This window comes from Carlito syrichta, unplaced genomic scaffold (assembly GCF_000164805.1).
Source record: "Carlito syrichta isolate Samal-C Ts95f unplaced genomic scaffold, Tarsius_syrichta-2.0.1 Scaffold301704, whole genome shotgun sequence".
NCBI classification, from domain to species: domain Eukaryota; kingdom Metazoa; phylum Chordata; class Mammalia; order Primates; family Tarsiidae; genus Carlito; species Carlito syrichta.
Window position 1 is genome coordinate 30001 of NW_007245800.1, and position 5487 is coordinate 35487.

Sequence of the window (5487 nt, forward strand, 5' to 3'; positions counted from 1 at the left end):
TTGACAAATTTTTACTGTGACTATTTATTAAGCATGGATAAAGGAGACAGCCCTAAAGGAACTTATTAAGCCAGCCCTTTGGGATTCAGTACCAACAGGCAAATTGCTTGTTTTCTTCTTTCTCTTTTCTTTTTTTTTTTTTTTTTTTAGAAAAAAAAAGACAAAAACTGATTTTCTTGAAAAAAAAAATGAACTGTTCTTTCTATAATGGCTTTGTCCATTTAAAAAATGTGGCTCTTAAGGGTTCATGAAATGACTGAATATGAGGATACATGTCCTGTAGAAAGCAAATGCGCCTCATATACTGCCAAAAATAGTGTTAGTTTCATTAATGTGAATTTTCCAGCATTCAGTAGTTGTAATGTTAGAAACAATTGCTGGTCAAGTTCAACTTGTTGCTATTGTTTTTAATTTGCACAGGAGTAGTATCAGAAATTAGTGTCACTGCTTGTATCTAGCTGAATTTTAAACAACAGAACATTAGTTTTTTATGTTGGTGCCACCAACTGTAAATGACATAAGTTAGTTATTACAAAACACAGTAATTAGACTGTTGCAACCATCTAAAACCTTAGGCTTCCAGTCTGTGCTGTTAGTGTTAAGATGTAAAGTGCAATCCTAAGCTAACATTATCTGTGCAAGCACCATAGAAACATTTGCATATCTGCATAGATCTTACAACTGTACTCTTTACCTCCTTGTGATAAAGCTTTGTCTACCTGCAAACACAGTCAAAGGCTACAGCTGCAAACCAAAGCCAACTCTAACCATGGCCAAGAGCTCAAGGACAGAAGCAGCCACATGCTTTGGTCAGCCTTCTGTAACTTCAATTAGTACAAAGGAACCTTTTCCATGAACTACCTGCTGTTTTCTGATGACCTCTGGGATCTTTTCATTTAGCCCTAAACAAAGAAACAAATATGACAAAAACCACAACTAAAAAAGTAATTCAGTCACAGAGTAATCTTCTGAGGCCAAAAGTCCATCTAAGTGCAACGAAGATTTGCTTTCATTAAAGACAGAGGTGAGGACAAAATCCGCAGTGGAAGTTATGATATGCTAGAAAGCAACAAATGTGGATCACTGACCAAAACGATTATGTACTTGATGCAAATGCAGATTGCATATTGTTATATATATAGTACTTTGTGTTTTTGTTTTCCCTCATTCAGTCAGTTATTTTCAGTGGTGAATACATGTTGTTAGAAGATGTCTTGTATGGTCTTAATCTTTGTTGTGTACTATTTTTTTATAGTCTTAAGTTATAATGAAAAAACAAAAAGTAGGAACCAAACATAAAAGGTCTAGTAAAGCCAAAAATTAATTTCATATTGATTTTAAAGTGATCTAGCTGAGTTTTTACACTGAAAGCAAAGATTATAGCAATTGTAGTCCATGGTATTTATTTTCAGTCAAACCAAAGTTACATATAATTCTGCCTCTGCTTATACGGGATATTAACACTAACAATACACTCCCTTCAAAGACTTGCGCAGGCCAAATTGTTGGAATGCTGGTTTTCTTGACAACTCCAAACCCCAAAACTATGATAATGCGTTATGGTATAGTTGGAAATAGCATAGTCAGATGTTTGCTTAAAATCTAGAAACTTTACGTGTTGCTTTTCATGTGCTGTGCCAAGTCTTGATAATACTTTTCCCCCAACCAAGGGACCTCATAACCTGATTATGGTTATTGCTTTACAAACAGTTTTGACAGAAGGTGGCTGCTAGAGCTTAACAGACGTACCAGTTCCATGTGATGGAACCGGTTCTTGCAAACTAAGCTCATCATTGATTCTTTGCTGAAGTCAGCAAATAGAGTTAGAGAGATACCCAGTCATCTATCACACCAAATAAAAGGACATAACGGCTTTCAAAAGGGTTTTCCCACTTACCCAAAAGGCTTTCTGAAAGCTTCTACCTCTGCAAAAAAAAAAAGAAAAAAAAAAAGAAAAAAAAAGAAAAAAAATTAGAACAATTATGGCAGATTGCATGAAACGTGAGAACGTCACAGTAACTGCTACTTTTCATTATGTTTGTCTTTGGGTCATGATCAATGAACCGGAAGTTTACGATATGGTATCAAAAGAAAGATTGGTATTGTGAAGGATGGTTTTCAGTCTTCTAGGATCCTACTTGTAAGGATTATCTGAAAGGGGAAATGGGTCTTTCAGGTGCATGTTCGAAAGGCTTTGATGGACTGGAAGTAGCTGTGAGAGTTGTACCATCAGGAGGGTGGCCTAAGACTACAATGCTAAAGTATGCATACCTCAGTTACAAAACTTTTGAAAGGAAGTCTCAGCCACAGAATGCATATACCTGTAGAGTTTTGCATGGGTTTTATATGAATACAATTTTAAAAAATAGCTGCTTGCACATTATACCAGAAAAACCTCCAAAACTGCAATTGCTTTGAAAATAGATTTTAGGTTTTTTGGAGTTTTCTGAAATGCTTGGTCTGTATTTTGATAATTGTGCATATTATGTAAAAATGTTGGTGGACCCATAAATGACCAGACTTTTTCTAAGAAAAACATTGCTTTAATGCATTTCATGAATTTTTACTCTTATATCATTGCTTGCTAGTAATAGCAAATCTGCTTTTCTGCATCTGCTTTGCGTAGCTATTGTAAGGCTTTGAACTAATGTATGTATTTATTGCTTGAACTTCTGTGCATACCTTATAAAGCATAATGTCTGACAATTTAAATGGCTCATGTATTCTTGCTTCTATCATAAGCTGATTATGGGGACTATGATCTTTTGTATACAGCAAATTTTAAACTGTAGCACAAACATCTGTTTATGTATTGGTGGAATATACCTGTTTTATTTATCTTTTTTGAGGTAAACTAATTTTTGATACTTTTCATTACTGTGTACTATGTTCATACTTTGAATTCTCTGACGTTAGAAGTCATGGTTGAGAATTGTAACAGCTGTTATTCGTTCTGTATTCATGGCTTTCACTGCTGAATAAAATAAAGGACCAAACCTAGGATTTGAAAGAAAACTGTCTACCTCTAACACCAGGGAGTTATCAGATTTTATTTTACATAGTTTTAGTCTACAAAGACACAATTGCTTAAACCTAGTGGGCTTAAGGCTTATATTCTATGTGGTTGGACTCGTGGCACAGTTGTACTGTTTGAAAATCAATTAAAATTTTATGTGAATGTTACAAGTATTTGGTAGAATTACCACTAACTGGGTTTTCTTCAGATAACTCAGATTTGGAGAAAATGTCATCAGCATTCTGTGTCTACAGCTGCTTAACTTCATAAGAGTGCATTTCTTTGTGATTAGGGAATCGAAGAATAGTCAGCTAGGAATAGAGCTACAGAAGTTACACTTAAAATAAACCATCCTGGACTTTAATGTCCCTGGGTAGATTCAGTCGCAAAATCTAATACAATATTTTGTAAAGTTTTCAAGTTGGGCATTTACATTTTGGAGAACTTTTGAGACTTCATCTTACACATACCAATATTAACACGCATTTGGACAATAGCTTTATTAATACTGTAAAGCTATTGAAAGGAACGTGGCTTACTATTGTTATTTCACCAGTGCAGGCTGCAATGAAAGGTATTTTTTGTCCATGAACACTTGGCAAATCTTACTTAGTAAAAAAAAGGGTGTACATTTTACTATAGGAATAATGTATGAACAGTGTGTCACTGCTGTTGGATGTAAAAATGTATATGAAACCATTTCATTCACTTGATTACATTTCTGAAGTATAAATAAAAAAATATAATTCTTTTTGACCCATTTATAACAACTAGGATTTTATTCTTTCGGAGAGAACATTCTTTCCTGCCAGAGCCAAGTCATAAATTTGTGTACACATGCCCCGCAATTTGTTTGGAATGATTTCCTTAGAAATTGGGGATTCATAAACCAGATCGTACGCAAATTTAGTAAATGAAGACGGGGCTGCATGTCAAAACTATTCCATTAAAAACTCTCTTCAGGTTCAAAACTGCCTCCGCACACAAACATCTCATATTTTCATGTTTTTATTCTAATACAATTTGACATCATTTATTCTGAACTTTAAAAAATGCCAAGGGAAGACATGATTGCTTTCCTCTTTTTAACTTCATAATTTTTTTTTTTTTTTTTTTTTTGGCCTTAAAATATCAGTCACACCCATGGCCTCCTGCCATGTTCTGGAGAAATAGACAGGGACAGGGTAAGTATATATTTTTTTGAGTTGGAGTCTCACTCCATCGCCCAGACTGGAGTGCAGTGGCACGCTCCCAGCCAACGCAGCCTCCACCTGGTGGGCTCCGGAGATCCTTCCGCCTCAGTCTTCCAAGTAGCTGGAACTACTGGCGCACGCTACCACGCCTGTCTAATTTTTGATTTATTGTAGAGATGAGGTCTCTCCACGTTGCCCGGGCGGGTCTTGAACCCGCAGGCTCAGGCAATCCACTACCTCGGCCTCCCAAAGCAGTGGGATTACAGGCTGAGCCACCGAGCCTGGCCCATAATTTTGAAGGGAATATTTTTTAGGATATTAGAGATGTGTTTCAGACCCATCATATTAGTGACAAAAATAGGCTAGATTGGGCTCTGCATAAGGAATATTTGCCTTTTTCTTTCACGTGAATATGTTTCTAGATCTGCCATTATCAGAAGGAAAGAAATATGTTGTGCATTTTTTATTTTATGCATAGTTTAATGCTTTCTGTCATCCTAGTGAAAGCGTACCTTGACTTGAGCTTTCCACAGGATTAAAAAAAAAAAATTGTTCTAAAAGAAATGTCTGAACATGATATTAATTTTCTTGAAACTTATAATTCATTTTATTCACTATCAATTAATTGAAGGTAAATAATTACCAACCTGTCCTGTACAGTGTATCTTGTTTAGTTACTAAAAACTGTATAACAAGATGTGAATTCAGTCCTGGCATTTTCTATATGTTAATATAGGAAGAACAATTTAGACATTAGAACTAACAAGAAAGGAGTGAAACTGATTTTACAAATGCTTTGTATTTAAGCCTAAATTCAAACCCACGTCATCCTGTGGTTTAAAACATTGTATTGCCCAGATATAGTGTGTTGAGTCAATGGAGAATTATTACTTTTGAATTTTTAAAAAGTAAAAAGACAAAAAATAATTTAAATTCTAACTAAGCAGACTGGAAATACAGATGGCAAGTCACATTTTAACTATTTCCCTGAATAGAAGTTATGAGAACTAAGCAATCAAATCCTTAATCTTTCAAATCTTTTACAAAATGATATTAAAACAAATCTCAACATTGAAATGCCAATGAAAGAAATAACCTAAGCTACATCTTTTCACTATTTTTCAGTTTTTAACTTGCATAGAAAACCTTTTAAACAGCAGGGCACAAGGCAACTGCAAGAGAACGTATGACTTGAGAAAATAAAGTATAACATCACCCACAATTTGACATACTGTTCCCTTTAGCCGTCCTGTGTTCTGCCACCCTCAACACTGGCTG

The 5487-nt window shown here is 35.0% G+C and overlaps 1 protein-coding gene across 1 annotated transcript in view; it reads left to right on the top strand.

Annotated features, from left to right (window-relative positions):
- The window catches only part of LOC103257427 (forkhead box protein P2), a gene marked incomplete at its 5' end in the record, with an annotated part of 33699 nt that extends 29927 nt beyond the window's left edge, over window positions 1-3772 (top strand). Inside the window, one exon of the mRNA XM_008055147.2 lies at window positions 1-3772. This exon is cut by the window's left edge and continues 218 nt beyond it.
- Window positions 3773-5487: the final 1715 nt, after the last annotated feature.